This window comes from Coregonus clupeaformis, chromosome 17, assembly GCF_020615455.1.
Source record: "Coregonus clupeaformis isolate EN_2021a chromosome 17, ASM2061545v1, whole genome shotgun sequence".
In the NCBI taxonomy this organism is placed as follows: domain Eukaryota; kingdom Metazoa; phylum Chordata; class Actinopteri; order Salmoniformes; family Salmonidae; genus Coregonus; species Coregonus clupeaformis.
Window position 1 is genome coordinate 3,451,152 of NC_059208.1, and position 20,479 is coordinate 3,471,630.

Consider the following 20,479-nt stretch of genomic DNA (forward strand, 5'->3'; position numbering starts at 1 on the left):
AAGTGCTCTGTCAAATTGGAATTAGGGGCATAAAGTCAGTTATTTTGGCTTTGAGACGGACAAAATGTAAATGAGACTTGATTTCATCCAAATACAAGTTTAACTAGATACAAGAAGGGGGTTTCAAACCAACAAGACCATTCTTCATTTGGATCATGAGTCTAACGTCATAGAAACTCGACTTCCAGGTGTTTCTAAAGATTTAACAAATGCTGAGTCAATGTGGAATAATGGGACAAAGCCATTTATTTCAGCTGGGATCAACACAACATCCAAATGAGTGAAAGGAGGGTTGATTACATCAAAATCAAACTTCAACCAGGAGTTAGTTTCAAATCAACTTGAATAATCTTCAATTCCATAATGAGTCCAACACCTTAACACCTCGGCCATCCAGATGTTTCTAAATGATTAACAAGTGCTGAGTCAAAGTGGAATAACGGGTCCGCTTTGATCCACCCAAAATCCAAATGAGTGGAAGGAGAGTTGATTACATCCAATTCAGAGCTAAAAGTCTACCAGGAGTGGGGATCGAACCCACGAGGACATATGTCCATTGGAACTTAAGTCCAACGCCTTAACCTCTCGGCCATCCTGGTTTAGGTAAAGTACAATTAAGTGCTCTGTCAAATTGGAATTAGGGGCATAAAGTCCGTTATTTTTGCTTTGAGACGGACAAAATCTAAATGAGACTTGATTTCATCCAAATACAAGTTTAACTAGATACAAGAAGGGGGTTTCAAACCAACAAGAACATTCTTCATTTGGATCATGAGTCTAACGTCGTAGAAACTCGACTTCCAGGTGTTTCTAAAGATTTAACAAATGCTGAGTCAATGTGGAATAATGGGACAAAGCCATTTATTTCAGCTGGGATAAACACAACATCCAAATGAGTGAAAGGAGGGTTGATTACATCAAAATCAAACTTCAACCAGGAGTTAGTTTCAAATCAACTTGAATAATCTTCAATTCCATCATGAGTCCAACACCTTAACACCTCGGCCATCCAGATGTTTCTAAATGATTAACAAGTGCTGAGTCAAAGTGGAATAACGGGTCCGCTTTGATCCACCCAAAATCCAAATGAGTGGAAGGAGAGTTGATTACATCCAATTCAGAGCTAAAAGTCTACCAGGAGTGGGGATCGAACCCACGAGGACATATGTCCATTGGAACTTAAGTCCAACGCCTTAACCTCTCGGCCATCCTGGTTTAGGTAAAGTACAATTAAGTGCTCTGTCAAATTGGAATTAGGGGCATAAAGTCCGTTATTTTTGCTTTGAGACGGACAAAATCTAAATGAGACTTGATTTCATCCAAATACAAGTTTAACTAGATACAAGAAGGGGGTTTCAAACCAACAAGAACATTCTTCATTTGGATCATGAGTCTAACGTCGTAGAAACTCGACTTCCAGGTGTTTCTAAAGATTTAACAAATGCTGAGTCAATGTGGAATAATGGGACAAAGCCATTTATTTCAGCTGGGATAAACACAACATCCAAATGAGTGAAAGGAGGGTTGATTACATCAAAATCAAACTTCAACCAGGAGTTAGTTTCAAATCAACTTGAATAATCTTCAATTCCATCATGAGTCCAACACCTTAACACCTCGGCCATCCAGATGTTTCTAAATGATTAACAAGTGCTGAGTCAAAGTGGAATAACGGGTCCGCTTTGATCCACCCAAAATCCAAATGAGTGGAAGGAGAGTTGATTACATCCAATTCAGAGCTAAAAGTCTACCAGGAGTGGGGATCGAACCCACGAGGACATATGTCCATTGGAACTTAAGTCCAACGCCTTAACCTCTCGGCCATCCTGGTTTAGGTAAAGTACAATTAAGTGCTCTGTCAAATTGGAATTAGGGGCATAAAGTCAGTTATTTTGCTTTGAGACGGACATAATCTAAATGAGACTTGATTTCATCCAAATACAAGTTTAACTAGATACAAGAAGGGGGTTTCAAACCAACAAGAACATTCTTCATTTGGATCATGAGTCTAACGTCGTAGAAACTCGACTTCCAGGTGTTTCTAAAGATTTAACAAATGCTGAGTCAATGTGGAATAATGGGACAAAGCCATTTATTTCAGCTGGGATCAACACAACATCCAAATGAGTGAAAGGAGGGTTGATTACATCAAAATCAAACTTCAACCAGGAGTTAGTTTCAAATCAACTTGAATAATCTTCAATTCCATCATGAGTCCAACACCTTAACACCTCGGCCATCCAGATGTTTCTAAATGATTAACAAGTGCTGAGTCAAAGTGGAATAACGGGTCCGCTTTGATCCACCCAAAATCCAAATGAGTGGAAGGAGAGTTGATTACATCCAATTCAGAGCTAAAAGTCTACCAGGAGTGGGGATCGAACCCACGAGGACATATGTCCATTGGAACTTAAGTCCAACGCCTTAACCTCTCGGCCATCCTGGTTTAGGTAAAGTACAATTAAGTGCTCTGTCAAATTGGAATTAGGGGCATAAAGTCAGTTATTTTTGCTTTGAGACGGACAAAATCTAAATGAGACTTGATTTCATCCAAATACAAGTTTAACTAGATACAAGAAGGGGGTTTCAAACCAACAAGAACATTCTTCATTTGGATCATGAGTCTAACGTCGTAGAAACTCGACTTCCAGGTGTTTCTAAAGATTTAACAAATGCTGAGTCAATGTGGAATAATGGGACAAAGCCATTTATTTCAGCTGGGATAAACACAACATCCAAATGAGTGAAAGGAGGGTTGATTACATCAAAATCAAACTTCAACCAGGAGTTAGTTTCAAATCAACTTGAATAATCTTCAATTCCATCATGAGTCCAACACCTTAACACCTCGGCCATCCAGATGTTTCTAAATGATTAACAAGTGCTGAGTCAAAGTGGAATAACGGGTCCGCTTTGATCCACCCAAAATCCAAATGAGTGGAAGGAGAGTTGATTACATCCAATTCAGAGCTAAAAGTCTACCAGGAGTGGGGATCGAACCCACGAGGACATATGTCCATTGGAACTTAAGTCCAACGCCTTAACCTCTCGGCCATCCTGGTTTAGGTAAAGTACAATTAAGTGCTCTGTCAAATTGGAATTAGGGGCATAAAGTCAGTTATTTTTGCTTTGAGACGGACAAAATCTAAATGAGACTTGATTTCATCCAAATACAAGTTTAACTAGATACAAGAAGGGGGTTTCAAACCAACAAGAACATTCTTCATTTGGATCATGAGTCTAACGTCGTAGAAACTCGACTTCCAGGTGTTTCTAAAGATTTAACAAATGCTGAGTCAATGTGGAATAATGGGACAAAGCCATTTATTTCAGCTGGGATCAACACAACATCCAAATGAGTGAAAGGAGGGTTGATTACATCAAAATCAAACTTCAACCAGGAGTTAGTTTCAAATCAACTTGAATAATCTTCAATTCCATCATGAGTCCAACACCTTAACACCTCGGCCATCCAGATGTTTCTAAATGATTAACAAGTGCTGAGTCAAAGTGGAATAACGGGTCCGCTTTGATCCACCCAAAATCCAAATGAGTGGAAGGAGAGTTGATTACATTCAATTCAGAGCTAAAAGTCTACCAGGAGTGGGGATCGAACCCACGAGGACATATGTCCATTGGAACTTAAGTCCAACGCCTTAACCTCTCTGCCATCCTGGTTTAGGTAAAGTACAATTAAGTGCTCTGTCAAATTGGAATTAGGGGCATAAAGTCAGTTATTTTGGCTTTGAGACGGACAAAATCTAAATGAGACTTGATTTCATCCAAATACAAGTTTAACTAGATACAAGAAGGGGGTTTCAAACCAACAAGAACATTCTTCATTTGGATCATGAGTCTAACGTCGTAGAAACTCGACTTCCAGGTGTTTCTAAAGATTTAACAAATGCTGAGTCAATGTGGAATAATGGGACAAAGCCATTTATTTCAGCTGGGATAAACACAACATCCAAATGAGTGAAAGGAGGGTTGATTACATCAAAATCAAACTTCAACCAGGAGTGAGTTTCAAATCAACTAGAATAGTCTTCAATTTCATCATGAGTGTAACACCTTAACACCTCTGCCATTCAGATGTTTCTAAATGATTAACAAGTGCTGAGTCAAAGTGGAATAACGGGTCCGCTTTGATCCACCCAAAATCCAAATGAGTGGAAGGAGAGTTGATTACATCCAATTCAGAGCTAAAAGTCTACCAGGAGTGGGGATCGAACCCACGAGGACATATGTCCATTGGAACTTAAGTCCAACGCCTTAACCTCTCTGCCATCCTGGTTTAGGTAAAGTACAATTAAGTGCTCTGTCAAATTGGAATTAGGGGCATAAAGTCAGTTATTTTGGCTTTGAGACGGACAAAATCTAAATGAGACTTGATTTCATCCAAATACAAGTTTAACTAGATACAAGAAGGGGGTTTCAAACCAAGAAGAACATTCTTCATTTGGATCATGAGTCTAACGTCGTAGAAACTCGACTTCCAGGTGTTTCTAAAGATTTAACAAATGCTGAGTCAATGTGGAATAATGGGACAAAGCCATTTATTTCAGCTGGGATAAACACAACATCCAAATGAGTGAAAGGAGGGTTGATTACATCAAAATCAAACTTCAACCAGGAGTTAGTTTCAAATCAACTTGAATAATCTTCAATTCCATCATGAGTCCAACACCTTAACACCTCGGCCATCCAGATGTTTCTAAATGATTAACAAGTGCTGAGTCATAGTGGAATAACGGGTCCGCTTTGATCCACCCAAAATCCAAATGAGTGGAAGGAGAGTTGATTACATCCAATTCAGAGCTAAAAGTCTACCAGGAGTGGGGATCGAACCCACGAGGACATATGTACATTAGAATTTAAGTCCAACGCCTTAACCTCTCGGCCATCCTGGTTTAAGTTAAGAACAAACAAGTGCCCAGTCAAATTGGAATTAGGAGCAAAGCGTCAGTTATTTTGGCTTTGAGCCAGACAAAATCTAAATGAGACTTGATTTCATCCAAATACAAGTTTAACTTGATACAAGAAGGGGGTTTCAAACCAACAAGAACATTCTTCATTTGGATCATGAGTCTAACGTCGTAGAAACTCGACTTCCAGGTGTTTCTAAAGATTTAACAAATGCTGAGTCAATGTGGAATAAGGGGACAAAGCCATTTATTTCAGCTGGGATCAACACAACATCCAAATGAGTGAAAGGAGGGTTGATTACATCAAAATCAAACTTCAACCAGGAGTGAGTTTCAAATCAACTTGAATAATCTTCAATTCCATCATGAGTCCAACACCTTAACACCTCGGCCATCCAGATGTTTCTAAATGATTAACAAGTGCTGAGTCAAAGTGGAATAACGGGTCCGCTTTGATCCACCCAAAATCCAAATGAGTGGAAGGAGAGTTGATTACATCCAATTCAGAGCTAAAAGTCTACCAGGAGTGGGGATCGAACCCACAAGGACATATGTCCATTGGAACTTAAGTCCAACGCCTTAACCTCTCGGCCATCCTGGTTTAGGTAAAGTACAATTAAGTGCCCTGTCAAATTGGAATTAGGGGCATAAAGTCAGTTATTTTGGCTTTGAGACGGACAAAATCTAAATGAGACTTGATTTCATCCAAATACAAGTTTAACTAGATACAAGAAAGTGGTTTCAAACCAACAAGAACATTCTTCATTTGGATCATGAGTCTAACGTCGTAGAAACTCGACTTCCAGGTGTTTCTAAAGATTTAACAAATGCTGTGTCAATGTGGAATAAGGGGACAAAGCCATGTATTTCAGCTGGGATCAACACAACATCAAAATGAGTGAAAGGAGGGTTGATTACATCAAAATCAAACTTCAACCAGGAGTTAGTTTCAAATCAACTTGAATAATCTTCAATTCCATCATGAGTCCAACACCTTAACACCTCGGCCATCCAGATGTTTCTAAATGATTAACAAGTGCTGAGTCAAAGTGGAATAACGGGTCCGCTTTGATCCACCCAAAATCCAAATGAGTGGAAGGAGAGTTGATTACATCCAATTCAGAGCTAAAAGTCTACCAGGCGTGGGGATCGAACCCACGAGGACATATGTCCATTGGAACTTAAGTCCAACGCCTTAACCTCTCTGCCATCCTGGTTTAGGTAAAGTACAATTAAGTGCTCTGTCAAATTGGAATTAGGGGCATAAAGTCAGTTATTTTGGCTTTGAGACGGACAAAATCTAAATGAGACTTGATTTCATCCAAATACAAGTTTAACTAGATACAAGAAGGGGGTTTCAAACCAAGAAGAACATTCTTCATTTGGATCATGAGTCTAACGTCGTAGAAACTCGACTTCCAGGTGTTTCTAAAGATTTAACAAATGCTGAGTCAATGTGGAATAATGGGACAAAGCCATTTATTTCAGCTGGGATCAACACAACATCCAAATGAGTGAAAGGAGGTTTGATTACATCAAAATCAAACTTCAACCAGGAGTGAGTTTCAAATCAAGTAGAATAATCTTCAATTTCATCATGAGTGTAACACCTTAACACCTCGGCCATCCAGATGTTTCTAAACAATTAACAAGTGCTGAGTCAAAGTGGAATAACGGGTCCGCTTTGGTCCACCCAAAATCCAAATGAGTGAAAGGAGAGTTGATTACATCCAATTCAGAGCTAAAAGTCTACCAGGAGTGGGGATCGAACCCACGAGGACAAATGTATATTGGAACTTAAGTCCAACGCCTTAACCTCTCAGCCATCCTGGTTTAGGTAAAGTACAATTAAGTGCTCTGTCAAATTGGAATTAGGGGCATAAAGTCAGTTATTTTGGCTTTGAGACGGACAAAATCTAAATGAGACTTGATTTCATCCAAATACAAGTTTAACTAGATACAAGAAGGGGGTTTCAAACCAACAAGAACATTCTTCATTTTGATCATGAGTCTAACGTCGTAGAATCTCGACTTCCAGGTGTTTCTAAAGATTTAACAAATGCTGAGTCAATGTGGAATAAGGGGACAAAGCCATTTATTTCAGCTGGGATCAACACAACATCCACATGAGTGAAAGGAGGGTTGATTACATCAAAATCAAACTTCAACCAGGAGTTAGTTTCAAATCAACTTGAATAATCTTCAATTCCATCATGAGTCCAACACCTTAACACCTCGGCCATCCAGATGTTTCTAAATGATTAACAAGTGCTGAGTCAAAGTGGAATAACGGGTCCGCTTTGGTCCACCCAAAATCCAAATGAGTGAAAGGAGAGTTGATTACATCCAATTCAGAGCTAAAAGTCTACCAGGAGTGGGGATCGAACCCACGAGGACATATGTCCATTGGAACTTAAGTCCAACGCCTTAACCTCTCGGCCATCCTGGTTTAGGTAACTAACAATTAAGTGCTCTGTCAAATTGGAATTAGGGGCATAAAGTCAGTTATTTTGGCTTTGAGACGGACAAAATCTAAATGAGACTTGATTTCATCCAAATACAAGTTTAACTAGATACAAGAAGGGGGTTTCAAACCAACAAGAACATTCTTCATTTGGATCATGAGTCTAACGTCGTAGAAACTCGACTTCCAGGTGTTTCTAAAGATTTAACAAATGCTGAGTCAATGTGGAATAATGGGACAAAGCCATTTATTTCAGCTGGGATCAACACAACATCCAAATGAGTGAAAGGAGGTTTGAATAAATCAAAATCAAACTTCAACCAGGAGTGAGTTTCAAATCAACTTGAATAATCTTCAATTTCATCATGAGTCTAACACCTTAACACCTCAGCCATCCAGATGTTTCTAAATGATTAACAAGTGCTGAGTCAAAGTGGAATAACGGGTCAGCTTTGATCCACCCAAAATCCAAATGAGAGTTGATTACATCCAATTCACAGCTAAATGTCTACCAGGAGTGGGGATCTAACCCACTAGTACATATGTCCATTGGAACTTATGTCCAACGCTTTAACCTCTCGGCCATCCTGGTTTAGGTACAGTACAATCAAGTGCTCAGTCAAATTGGAATTAGGAGCACAGAGTCAGTTAGATTAGGGCCTAATTTATTTATTTGAATTGACTGATTTCCTGATATGAAGTGTAACTCAGAAAAAATCTTTGAAATTGTTGCATGTTGCATTTATATTTTAGTTCAGTGTAGATTAATTTAGGCTTAGATGGGGCTAAAGTATGTGAGCCCAGGCAGTAGGTTTGAGCAACAACAAAACATTTTATCTGGGCTTGGCTACTGTTGGCCTCATAGCAACATGCTGCACAAAGTAGACAACTACTTGTCACCAGAGAACTTGTTTTGTCAGTAAAGTTATGTGGTTACTACTGTTAGGTTGTCGTGTCATTTTTAACATTTTGCTAAATGCAGGCAATGTACTGTAGCGCTCATTGAGAGGATTGTATAATGTTAGAATGTAGAATATTTGTAGATGAACACTGATGAACACATTAGTAAAAATCAAGCAAATACTGTTACGTCACATCAACATACAGAATATGTAATTGATCCCTACCATAGCCTAACCTTCTCCTTGAGTTATGATTCTGTCATAAGAAACCTGCATTGTATGACATTTTTTTGAATATCTACTTTCTCTATTTGTTTATTTATTACTTGTTTTTTTATTGAAGAATTTGCTCTAACAAAGCATAAGAGTCTCTGGTTTATGCTCTAATATTCCAGACATAATAAAATACTCAAACAGTAAGAATATTCTGGACTGCCCTTAAAATAATAAAATGTATGTCCATTTGACATTTAGCCAAAAGCTAAATGGCATTTCTGTACTTGTCGACCACCCTCCACCTCTTTACATTGTATATAAAAAGTCACTGCTTTTACCGTAATATTTGTGCATGGTCCACTGTTGCCTTGTCCTCACTAGAGGGCAGCAGTGGTGAATGTGTTGACGTTCTAAAGGTCTGGTTTGCTGTTTATTGACGATGTGTTTGACTGTGCTGTCGATATGAGTGTTCATACCCCTTGAATTATTCCACATTTTGTTTTGTTACAGCCTGAATTCAAAATTGATTAAATATTTTTTACACACACAATACCCCATAATGACAAAGTGAAAACATGTTTTTAGAAATGTTTGCAAATGTATTGAAAATGAAGTGGAGAAATGTCTCTCTTACATAAGTACTCACACCCCTGAGTCAATACACTTGTAGAAGCACATTTGGCAGTGATTACAGCTTTGAGTCTTTCTGGGTAAGTCTCTGAGCTTTCCACAACTGGATTGTGCAACATTTAACCATTATTATTTTCAAAATTCTTCAAGCTCTGTCAAATTGGATGTTGATCATTGCTAGACAACCATTTTCAGGTCTTGCCATAGATTTTCAAGCAGATTTAAGTAAAAACTGTAACTCGGCCAGTTAGGAATATTCACTGTCTTCTTGGTAAGCAACTCCAGTGTGGATTTGGCCTTGTGTTAGAGGTTAATGTTCTGCTGAAAGGTGAATTAATCTCCCAGTGTCTGGTGGAAAGCAGACTGAACCAGGTTTTCCTCTAAGATTTTGCCTGTGCTTAGCTCTATTACGTTTCTTTTTTATCCTGAAAAACTCTGCAGTCCTTAACGGTTACAAGCATACCCATAGCATGATGCAGCCAACACTATGCTTGAGAATATGGAGAGTGGTCCTCAGTAATGTGTTATATTGGATTTGCCCCAAACATAACACTTTGTATTCAGGAGAAAAAGTGAATTGCTTTGCCACATCTTTTGCAGTATTATTTTAGTGCCTTGTTGCAAACAGGATGCATGTTATGGAATATTTGTATTATGTACAGGTTTTCCTCTTTTCACTCTGTAAATTAGGATAGTATTGAGGAGTAACTACAATGTTGTTGATCCATCCTCAGTTTACTCCTATAACTGCCGTTAAACTCTGTAACTGTTTTAAAGTCACCATTGGCCTCATGGTGAAATCCCTGAGCGGTTTCCTTCCTCTTCGGCAACTGACTTAGGAAGGACACCTGTATCTTTGTAGTGACTGGGTGTATTGATACGCCATCCAAAGTGTAATTAATAACTTCCCCATGCTCAAAGGGATATTAAACGTCTGCTTTGTTTTACCGATCTACAAATAGGTGCCCTTCTTTGCGAGGCATTGGACAACCTCCCTTGTCTTTGTGGTTGAATCTGTGTTTGAAATTCACTGCTCGACTGAGGTACCTTCCAGATAATTGTATGTGCGGATACCTGATGAGGTAGTCATTCAAAAAACATGTTTAACACTATTATTGCACACAGAGTGAGTCCATGCAATTTATGTGACTTTTTAAGCAATTGTTTACTCCTGAACTTATTTAAGCTTGCCATAACAAAGGAATTGAATACTTATTGACTCAAAATATTTCAGCTTTTCATTTGTAATTAATTTATAAAAACTTTTTTCCACTGACATTATGGGGTATTGTGTGTAGGCCAGTGACAAAACATCTCATTTTAATCCATTAAATATTCAGGCTGTAACACAACAAAATATGGAAAAAGGCAAGGGGTGTGAATCATTTGAAAAGCAATGCTCAATGCCAAAGGATACCGGGAAATTAATTGAATTAGATATTCCTTCCAGATAATAATAGGTTTATTGATACTTTCCATTCATTATTATTTTTTGAACTACAGGTCCTCTTTGCTTGTCATGGAAGTCAAACCGGCACTCATAATTACCTATCCAGGTGTACGATATAGAACATTCAGTCCTTCGGTCCTCACTTTGTGTGTGCGTGTGTGTGTGTGTGTGTGTGTGTGTGTGTGTGTGTGTGTGTGTGTGTGTGTGTGTGTGTGTGTGTGTGTGTGTGTGTGTGTGTGTGTGTGTGCATGTGTTACAATCTGATATCTATGTTCAAGCACTTTGGGCGTTTCTCCAATTGGATGAATAATGATTGCCATTTAATGGATAAGCCTGTTTGTCACGTCCTGACTCAGGGGACTCGTATATGTTGAGTCAGGGTGTGTATGTTCTATGTTGTATATTTCTATGTTGAGATTCTAGTATGTCTATTTCTATGTTGGCCGGTGTGGTTCCCAATCAGAGGCAGCTGTCGCTCGTTGTCTCTGATTGGGGACCATACTTAGGCAGCCTTTTGGCACTAGTTAGTTGTGGGATCTTGTTCCGTGTTAAGGTATGTTGTGTTGTGCTGCCTTGGACGTCACGTATCGTTTGTTTATTGTTTTGTCGTTGTGTTTATTCATAAATAAACATGTATGCATATCACGCTGCGCCTTGGTCCGTCCCGTCTGTATACGAACGTGACACTGTTAATATATTATCAACAAATAAGGCCTTTGTTCTGCCTGCCTCTCCCCTTCTGGCGTAAGTAATGTTCTATAGATAGATCTAGGTGAAGTGGAGGTGGCCTTTGTCAATGTTTTCCCTTAGAAACCAACCATTAAACATATCCAAAGAAACCACAAATTGGCTTTACACAGTTGTGCTATCAAAAAGTGAACTCTTTAGTAACACTTTATATTAACGTTAGTAAGAAACCATTTATAAGGCATTTATAAGGCATTTAACAGTTTGCTGATCATGTATTAATCATTACTCCCAGATTTTTAAATGTTAGTATGCTAGTTATTCACAAAAGTATAAACAACATTTACATTATGCATAAGATCATACATAATATGTTTAATATAGGCCCTTATAAACTACTGACTAATCATTAGTAAAGTATATTTGCAGGGTCTAATCTAAAGTGAGAGCTACAGAATGTATACTGAATGGCGCCGGAGAAGATGGCTGCCATTTTACAGCCCCCTAAACAATTCTACTATTATGTGTGTTTTTTGGCGTTATTTGTAATTTCTTCTATATTTTTCGTAGCTGTCTATATACCACCACAAACCAATGCTGGCACTAAGACTGCACTCAATGAGCTGTATAAGGCCATAAGTAAACAGGAAAACGCTCATCCAGAGGCAGCGCTCCTAGTGGCCGGGGACTTTAATGCAGGGAAACTTAAATCCGTTCTACCTCATTTCTACCAGCATGTTAAATGTGCAACCAGAGGAAAAAAAAGACCACCTTTACTCCACACACAGAGACGCATACAAAGCTCTCCCTCGCCCTCCATTTGGCAAATCTGACCATAACGCTATCCTCCTGATTCCTGCTTATAAGCAAAACTAAAGCAGGAAGCACCAGTGACTCGTTTTGCTAGCACAGACTGGAATATGTTCCGGGATTCTTCAGATAGCATTGAGGAGTACGCCACATCAGTCACTGGCTTCATCAATAAGTACATCGATGACGTCGTCCCCACAGTGACCGTACGTACATACCCCAACCAGAAGCCATGGATTACAGGCAACATCCGCACTGAGCTAAAGGCTAGAGCTGCCGCTTTCAAGGAGTGGGACTCTAACCCGGACGCTTATAAGAAATCCCGCTTTGCCCACCGACGAACCATCAGTCTATTAGCCTCCCTACGGTTATTTTATTTTACTGCTGCTTAACACTTTTTTTATTTGTTTTACTTTGCATTGTTGGTTAAGGGCTTGTAAGTAAGCATTTCACCTGTTGTATTCGGCGCATGTGGCAAATAAAATTTGATTTGAATTGATATACTTTACCATGTACAAATGTAGGATCATAATTTGAGCTAGTTTGCTACAGCAGGAAAACAATACTGTAGCAACAGGAAATGTGAATTATTATGTGGATTATAATTAATGGATTTTTGATACATTTCTCATTAGGGCAAATTAAGTCTGACATTGCAAACGGAAATTACAAACTTTTGTCACAGTTCCCTCAGCCAGAACCCAGAAGCAGACCAGGACAAGGAGAGTTGAACGAAGGTGAGGGTTTATTTAGATAACAACAAAAGGTGCAGAATAATCCAGGGACAGAGCGGGCGGCGTGGATGAGTAGTTGGGGGTGCAGTACTAGGTCCAGTGATGGCTCGGCAGCCGCCGACCATCAGGCAGAGGTGGGGTGAAGGTTCCGGACGTGTGACTGCAGGTGGAACAAAAACGGAGGTAAGGACACAAAAACTCAACAAAGTACAAAACAACAAAACTCACGCTAGAACTCTAAACTGATACACAGAACACCTACTGTTCATGGCTAACGATCCGGCAGGAACTGGATGTTTGGCCAGAGCCTAAAAAGGGTGATGATGAGGACCAGGTGTGCAGATTGCTGACGGGATGCAGGTGCGGAAAACCAGAGAGCTCCCCGGAGCGTTCCCGAACCCTCGGGAAACTGGAGACTACGAACAAAAACACTAGTCACCAGACAGGACCCGACTCAGACTGCCGGAATCGTTACAGTACCCCCCTCCGACGAACGCCACCGGGCGGACCTCCCGGAGCGCCAGGATGGAGGCGGTAGAAATCCCTGATGAGGTCAGCATCTAGGACCTGTCGCCGCGGAATCCAACTCCTCTCTTCAGGACCATACCCCTCCCAGTCCACGAGATACTGGAAACCCCGGCCCCGCCGTCTGGAATCCATGATGCGACGCACCGTGTAGGCAGGACCACCTCCGATCATCCGAGGAGGAGGAGGAGGAGGCGGAGGAGGCAACAGAGGACTGAGGAAGACAGGCTTGAGGCAGGAGACATGAAAGGTGGGATGGACTCTGAGCGTCCTCGGTAGTTTGAGTCGAACTGCCACCGGATTGATCACCTTCTCCACCACAAACGGACCAATGAACTTCGGTAACAACTTCCTAGACTCAGTCCGTAACGGAAGATCCCGTGTGGCCAACCAAACCCTATCTCCGATGGTATAGGTGGGAGCGGGGATCCGGCGACGATTCGCCTGGAGCTGATACCGATCCGAACCTCTAAGGAGTGCCTTTCTGGCCCGATGCCAGGTCCGGTGGCAACGACGAATATGAGCCTGAACAGAAGGCACTGATAGCTCCTTCTCCTGAGAAGGGAACAGGGGAGGTTGGTAGCCATACAGGCACTGGAAGGGAGACATCCCAGTGGCAGATGTAGGGAGAGTATTGTGGGCATACTCAACCCAAGGCAACTGAGAGACCCAGGAGGTGGGGTTGGAAGAGACCAGACAGCGTAGCGTGGATTCCATCTTCTGGTTGGCTCTCTCCGCCTGACCATTGGATTGGGGGTGAAAACCAGATGTGAGACTGACTGTAGCTCCAATGGCCAAACAGAAGGACTTCCAGACAGCAGAGGTAAACTGAGGACCACGGTCGGAAACGATATCACTGGGCAAACCGTGGACCCTGAAAACCTCCCTAACCAGGATCTCGGACGTCTCCGAGGCAGAGGGAAGCTTGGCAATAGGCACAAAGTGGGCGAACTTGCTGAATCTGTCCACGATAGTCAGAACGACCGTGTTCCCCTCAGAAGCGGGCAACCCCGTGACGAAGTCCAGGGCCAGATGCGACCATGGACGCCGGGGAATAGGAAGGGGGTGAAGTAGTCCAGAGCTGGGCCGATTGGTACTCTTATTCTGCGCACACACTGGACAGGCAGCAACAAAACCCCGAGTATCCTCGGCCATGGCAGGCCACCAAAAACGTCTGCGAAGAAACGCCATTGTCCGAGCCACGCCAGGGTGACAAGCCATCTTGCTGGCGTGGGACCATTTGAGGACAGCAGGACGAACCGACTCAGGCACAAACAACCGACCGGGTGGACCGTTACCGGGACCGGGCTGAGTCCGAAGGGCCGCCAGCACCTCCTCCTCAATCTTCCACATCACTGCTCCCACGACGCAGTTCCGGGGGAGAATAGTCTCGGTCTTGGACCCACTCTCCTCCGTCTTGGAGAACATCCGGGACAAGGCGTCCGCCTTGCCGTTCTTAGATCCAGGTCGGAACGTCAGGGCAAACTTGAATCGTCCGAAAAACAACGCCCACCTGGCCTGACGGGAGTTGAGACGTTTAGCCGATTGCACGTAAGCAAGATTCTTGTGGTCAGTCCAGACAATAAACGGTTGCTCCGCCCCTCCAACCAGTGGCGCCACTCCTCCAAGGCAAGTTTCACCGCGAGAAGCTCCCGGTTACCCACATCGTAATTCCTCTCTGCAGGCGAAAGGCGACGAGAGTAGTAGGCGCAGGGATGGAGTTTACTGTCCGTGGAGCATCGCTGCGACAGGATGGCGCCAACTCCCACATCAGACGCGTCCACTTCAACGGCGAACTGACGGGCCGTGTCCGGTTGAGAGAGAATCGGTGCGTTGGTGAATCGCCTCTTCAAATCCAGAAACGCTCGATCCGCCTCCGGATTCCACTTGAAGGTCCTGATACTGGAAGTCAAGGCAGTTAATGGAGCGGCCACACGGCTGTAATCCCCGGATGAATCTGCGGTAGAAATTCGCAAACCCCAAAAATCTCTGGAGTTGCAATCTCGTACCGGGCTGGGCCCATTCCAGAACCGCTCTAACCTTCTCCTGATCCATCCTAATCTCACCCCTGGAGATGATGTACCCGAGAAAGGATGTAGTGTGGGCGTGAAACTCGCACTTCTCGGCCTTCACGAACAGGCGATTCTCCAACAATCGCTGCAGAACCTGCCGGACATGCTGGACGTGGTCGGAAGGTTCCTTCGAGAAGATCAGAATGTCATCCAGGTAAACAAACACGAAGAGACCGATCATATCTCTCAGGACGTCGTTCACCATACTCTGGAATACCGCTGGAGCATTGGTCAGTCCAAACGGCATCACCTGATACTCGAAGTGACCCATCGGTGTATTGAAACCCGTCAACCACTCGTCCCCCTCTCTGATCCGGACCAGGTGATACGCATTGCGTAGGTCTAGCTTGGTGAACACCGTAGCACCCTGTAAGGAGTCGAAGGCAGAACTCATCAAGGGCAGGGGATACTTGTTCTTGACCGTGATGTCATTCAACCCCCGATAATCAATACACGGTCGAAGAGAGCCATCCTTCTTTCCCACAAAGAAGAATCCTGCCCCCAGGGGTGATGACGAGGGACGAACGAGACCAGCAGCTAGGGACTCCTTGATGTAGGTCTCCAACGCCTCACGTTCAGGTCGGGAGATACTGTATAACCTTCCCTTGGGGTAGACAGCTCCAGGGACCAGGTTGATGGCACAATCATATGGTCGGTGGGGGAGGAAGTGACAGAGCCTTCTGCTTACTGAAAACTTCCCCCAAATCGTGATATGTCTCGGGAACCAGGGACAAATCTGGGGGTTTAGCCTCAATCACCTGACTGGGAACCGAATGGGGGCAGGCAGTCTTGAGACAGTTAGCATGACAATCAAGGCTCCAACTCGTTACCTTGCCCGTCACCCAATCGAACGTGGGATTGTGTTCCTTCAGCCAGGGGTATCCAAGGACCAGAGGAACATGGGAAGACGGCAGAATGAAAAATGAAATCATCTCAGAATGATTCCCCGACAACCGCATCTTAACCGGTTCAGTCCTCATCGTGATACGTGCCAGACTACTGCCGTTCAGAGTGGTCGCTTCAATGGCTTCCGGCAATTGCTCCTTGGAAAGCCCCAGCTGTTCCACCAACTCGGCATCAAGAAAGCTTCCATCGGCACCTGAATCGATAAAAGCGTTAAGCGCTAAGCTCTGATTCCTGTTCACAAGGGTAGCCGGGAAGCGGGGTCTGACAGAGGTACTGAGAGGTTGAAACTGGCTCGCTAAAAGTCCTCCCAACTTTAGCGAGCCGGGCAGTTTGACGACCGCCGGGAACAAGTGGAGATGTAATGTCCCGAGCGACCACAGTAGAGGCAGCAGTTGGTCTTACGTCTATGTTGACGCTCCTCCTTGGTTAACCCGTGCCGCCCCACTTGCATGGGTTCAGAATCGGGAGAGAGGTCCTCTCCACTAATCCTTAGTGGTGGAGAATGATCGACGTGTTCTGGTCCACCGCCCGACCCGACTGGGAACTGAGAAGCTGATCGATTGGACGGACCCCATTGCTTCTCCCTCCTTCGCTCTCGGACTCGATTATCCACCCGAATAGACAAGGCTACCAAGCTGTCCAGGTCACTAGGCTCCGGATAGGAGATCAACTCATCCTTGAGCTGCTCCGACAGGCCCTGGTAAAAGGCCGCTTGCAAAGACTCCTCGTTCCACCCACTCTCCACAGCCAACGTCTTGAACTCGATCACGAAGTCGGCCACGCTGCGAGTTCCTTGGTGAAGAGAAAACAGACGCCTAGCTGCGTCCCTCCCTCGGACGGAATGGTCGAAGAGCTTCCTCATCTCGGCCGTGAACCCCTGGTATGAAGCCATGCAGGGATCCTGTCGTTCCCAAACGGCTGAAGCCCACTCCAGCGCTCGACCACGCAGCAACTCAATCAAAAAGGCTATCCTAGCCTTGTCAGTGGCATAAGAGTAGGGCTGCAGATCGAACACTAATCCACACTGCATAAGGAAGGAACGGCATCTTCCCAGCTCCCCCTCATATTTATCCGGCGTCGGAACCTTGGGCTCACGGAGGGACACAACTTCAGAAGCGGCAGGCGAGATGGGTGAAACCGGTAGTGGGTCCTCCACCGGACACTGGCGTTGGTTCTGGACCTCCGTCAGGCCGGTAGAAAGGTTCCGAACTGACAACGCGATCTCCTGTAGTACCATGCTATGATGGCCCAACATCTTCTCCTGCTGGGTAATGGCATGGCGAACAGAGTCCAGGTCCGCTGGGTTCATAATTGGCCGGATCGTTCTGTCACAGTTCCCTCAGCCAGAACCCAGAAGCAGACCAGGACAAGGAGAGTTGAACGAAGGTGAGGGTTTATTTAGATAACAACAAAAGGTGCAGAATAATCCAGGGACAGAGCGGGCGGCGTGGATGAGTAGTTGGGGGTGCAGTACTAGGTCCAGTGATGGCTCGGCAGCCGCCGACCATCAGGCAGAGGTGGGGTGAAGGTTCCGGACGTGTGACTGCAGGTGGAACAAAAACGGAGGTAAGGACACAAAAACTCAACAAAGTACAAAACAACAAAACTCACGCTAGAACTCTAAACTGATACACAGAACACCTACTGTTCATGGCTAACGATCCGGCAGGAACTGGATGTTTGGCCAGAGCCTAAAAAGGGTGATGATGAGGACCAGGTGTGCAGATTGCTGACGGGATGCAGGTGCGGAAAACCAGAGAGCTCCCCGGAGCGTTCCCGAACCCTCGGGAAACTGGAGACTACGAACAAAAACACTAGTCACCAGACAGGACCCGACTCAGACTGCCGGAATCGTTACACTTTAAAAGCCTTTTAAAACCTTGAATACACTTCCTGTGCAAGAAAATTCTCAGCAAAAAAAAGAGTGATCAAATTAAGATCATACATCTGTAAGGTCACACTTTATTTGGAAAGCCAGAATTTCCATCTGTAAATGCGCTACAGATGGTCAAACCATCAACAAACTATCTGTTGATAAGCAGCTGCTTGCTAAGGATTTATTTTTGCAGTTTGGGGTGTGGGGGTAGATCAGTAAAAATGTTGCAGATTGATTGTGGGATCTATCAATGTAATGACATGAAGAATGGCGCCGTAGGGGATGGCTGCCGTTTTACGGGCTCCTAACCAATTGTGCTATTTTGTGTGTTTTTTTGCATTGTTTGTAAATTATTTGTACATAATGTTGATGCTACCGTCTCTTATGACCAAAAAGAGCTTCTGGATATCAGAACAGTGATTACTCACCTCAAACTGGATGAAAATGTGTTCTTTAATGAGGCCCAAATCCCTGTCATTCGCATGAAGAAAATAAGGATATACAGGGGGCGCAGTTCAGGGTGCCTTGTGAGAATTCGTCGGTGAGTGGGTAACCCGCCTCTGCCATCCGTTCTATTGGCCAACATGCAATCACTGCAGAATAAACTGGATGAGCTCCATTCGAGACTATCCTAGCAAAGGAACATTCAAAACTGTAATATCTTATGTTTCACTGAGTCGTGGCTGAACGACGACAAAGATAATATACAGTTGGCTGGGTTTTCCATGCATCGGCAGGACAGAACAGCTACGTCCAGTAAGACAAGGGGTGGGGGTGTGTTCCTATTTGTCAACAGCTGGTGCGCGATGTCTTATATTAAGGTAGTCTCGAGGTATTGCTCGCCTGAGGTAGAGTACCTCATGATAAGCTGTAGACCACACTATCTACCAAGATAGTGTGGTGTCGAGACAATGATGCTGATATGCTGTGTAGACAAGAAATCCGCTTGACACTGTACTTGATTATAAAGGTTTATTATATCAAAGGTTCCAGCGTCAATTTACAGATTTCTGCAGAAATCCGGAGAACAACTAACCTAATCTGAAAATGATTATTCTCTCCGTCCTTTGTTGAAACATGGTATTTATCCTATGTAACATAAGATAGGTGGTTTTTGATAGACCAATCCCTGGCCTCCACATATCTCCAAATGTCCTCTATTCCAAGGGGCCCCTGTAATAATGCTTTCCAGATGTTTCAGCAAAGCAGAGTAAAGTTAATCTATCACACCATTTGCAAACGTCAGCCAAAATTATAAACTGTTCAGATACTACATATTTCCCCCTTCAAGACTAATTAAGTCTCGAAAACAAAAAGAATAGGATTATGACAAATACATTTTTTTCTTCTTGAGTAACTTTAGCAATAAAACAAAAAGTATGGAGAGTAAACACATTTTTATGTAGACACATTTTTGTGGAGTGTAAACAAATTGTTATGGAGTGTAAGCACATTTTTATGGAGTGTAAACACATTTTTATGGAGTGTGAGAGCGAAAAACCTGTCTGGCAGCTTTCATTCCAAATATCCATCAATCAATCAAGACAGGAAAATTCTCTCACGGCCCCTCTGCCCCAGGCGACCACCTAAGTACTCCAGATAAATTTATAAATCTTTATCAATGCATTTTAAGCTATGATGCAATTGAATACACATGAAAACCTCAGAAAACAAAATACAATCAAAAAATGTCCACATTCAGGCTGGTCGACCCATCGGACCCTCCTGTGGATTCTCTCTGTCCCTGCCTAGACCCAATATCCCTAAGCATCCACGAAAAAAACAAAAACATCTGAGGTCCCCACATGTACCCAACAACAGAAAACATAATTCTTCAAAAAATTAATACAGAAAGAATATGACACAAATATATGTATTACACATGCAAATACAGTGGGGGAAAAAAGTATTTAGTCAGCCACCAATTGTGCAAGTTCTCCCACTTAAAAAGATGAGAGAGGCCTGTAATTTTCATCATAGGCAACTATGACAGACAAAATGAGGGAAAAAAATCCAGAAAATCACATTGTAGGATTTTTTATGAATTTATTTGCAAATTATGGTGGAAAATAAGTATTTGGTCTATGACAAAAGTTTCTCAATACTTTGTTATATACCCTTTGTTGGCAATGACACAGGTCAAACGTTTTCTGTAAGTCTTCATAAGGTTTTCACACACTGTTGCTGGTATTTTGGCCCATTCCTCCATGCAGATCTCCTCTAGAGCAGTGATGTTTTGGGGCTGTCGCTGGGCAACATGGACTTTCAACTCCCTCCAAAGA

General features: G+C 43.1%; 12 non-coding genes across 12 annotated transcripts; all 12 read right to left on the reverse strand.

The window, feature by feature from the left end:
* Nucleotides 1–516: 516 nt before the first annotated feature.
* trnal-uaa lies at nucleotides 517–599 on the reverse strand. Its single transcript has one exon. It is a non-coding gene; the product is annotated as a tRNA-Leu (tRNA).
* Nucleotides 600–1,132: 533 nt separating this feature from the next.
* trnal-uaa lies at nucleotides 1,133–1,215 on the reverse strand. Its single transcript has one exon. It is a non-coding gene; the product is annotated as a tRNA-Leu (tRNA).
* A 533-nt stretch (nucleotides 1,216–1,748) lies between these two features.
* Nucleotides 1,749–1,831, reverse strand: trnal-uaa. The gene has a single exon. It is a non-coding gene; the product is annotated as a tRNA-Leu (tRNA).
* A 532-nt stretch (nucleotides 1,832–2,363) lies between these two features.
* On the reverse strand, nucleotides 2,364–2,446 carry trnal-uaa. The gene has a single exon. It is a non-coding gene; the product is annotated as a tRNA-Leu (tRNA).
* Nucleotides 2,447–2,979: 533 nt separating this feature from the next.
* On the reverse strand, nucleotides 2,980–3,062 carry trnal-uaa. Its single transcript has one exon. It is a non-coding gene; the product is annotated as a tRNA-Leu (tRNA).
* Nucleotides 3,063–3,595: 533 nt separating this feature from the next.
* Nucleotides 3,596–3,678, reverse strand: trnal-uaa. Its single transcript has one exon. It is a non-coding gene; the product is annotated as a tRNA-Leu (tRNA).
* Nucleotides 3,679–4,211: 533 nt separating this feature from the next.
* Nucleotides 4,212–4,294, reverse strand: trnal-uaa. The gene has a single exon. It is a non-coding gene; the product is annotated as a tRNA-Leu (tRNA).
* A 533-nt stretch (nucleotides 4,295–4,827) lies between these two features.
* trnal-uaa lies at nucleotides 4,828–4,910 on the reverse strand. The gene has a single exon. It is a non-coding gene; the product is annotated as a tRNA-Leu (tRNA).
* A 533-nt stretch (nucleotides 4,911–5,443) lies between these two features.
* trnal-uaa lies at nucleotides 5,444–5,526 on the reverse strand. Its single transcript has one exon. It is a non-coding gene; the product is annotated as a tRNA-Leu (tRNA).
* A 533-nt stretch (nucleotides 5,527–6,059) lies between these two features.
* trnal-uaa lies at nucleotides 6,060–6,142 on the reverse strand. The gene has a single exon. It is a non-coding gene; the product is annotated as a tRNA-Leu (tRNA).
* Nucleotides 6,143–6,675: 533 nt separating this feature from the next.
* On the reverse strand, nucleotides 6,676–6,758 carry trnal-uaa. The gene has a single exon. It is a non-coding gene; the product is annotated as a tRNA-Leu (tRNA).
* A 533-nt stretch (nucleotides 6,759–7,291) lies between these two features.
* On the reverse strand, nucleotides 7,292–7,374 carry trnal-uaa. The gene has a single exon. It is a non-coding gene; the product is annotated as a tRNA-Leu (tRNA).
* Between the last annotated feature and the right edge of the window lie 13,105 nt (nucleotides 7,375–20,479).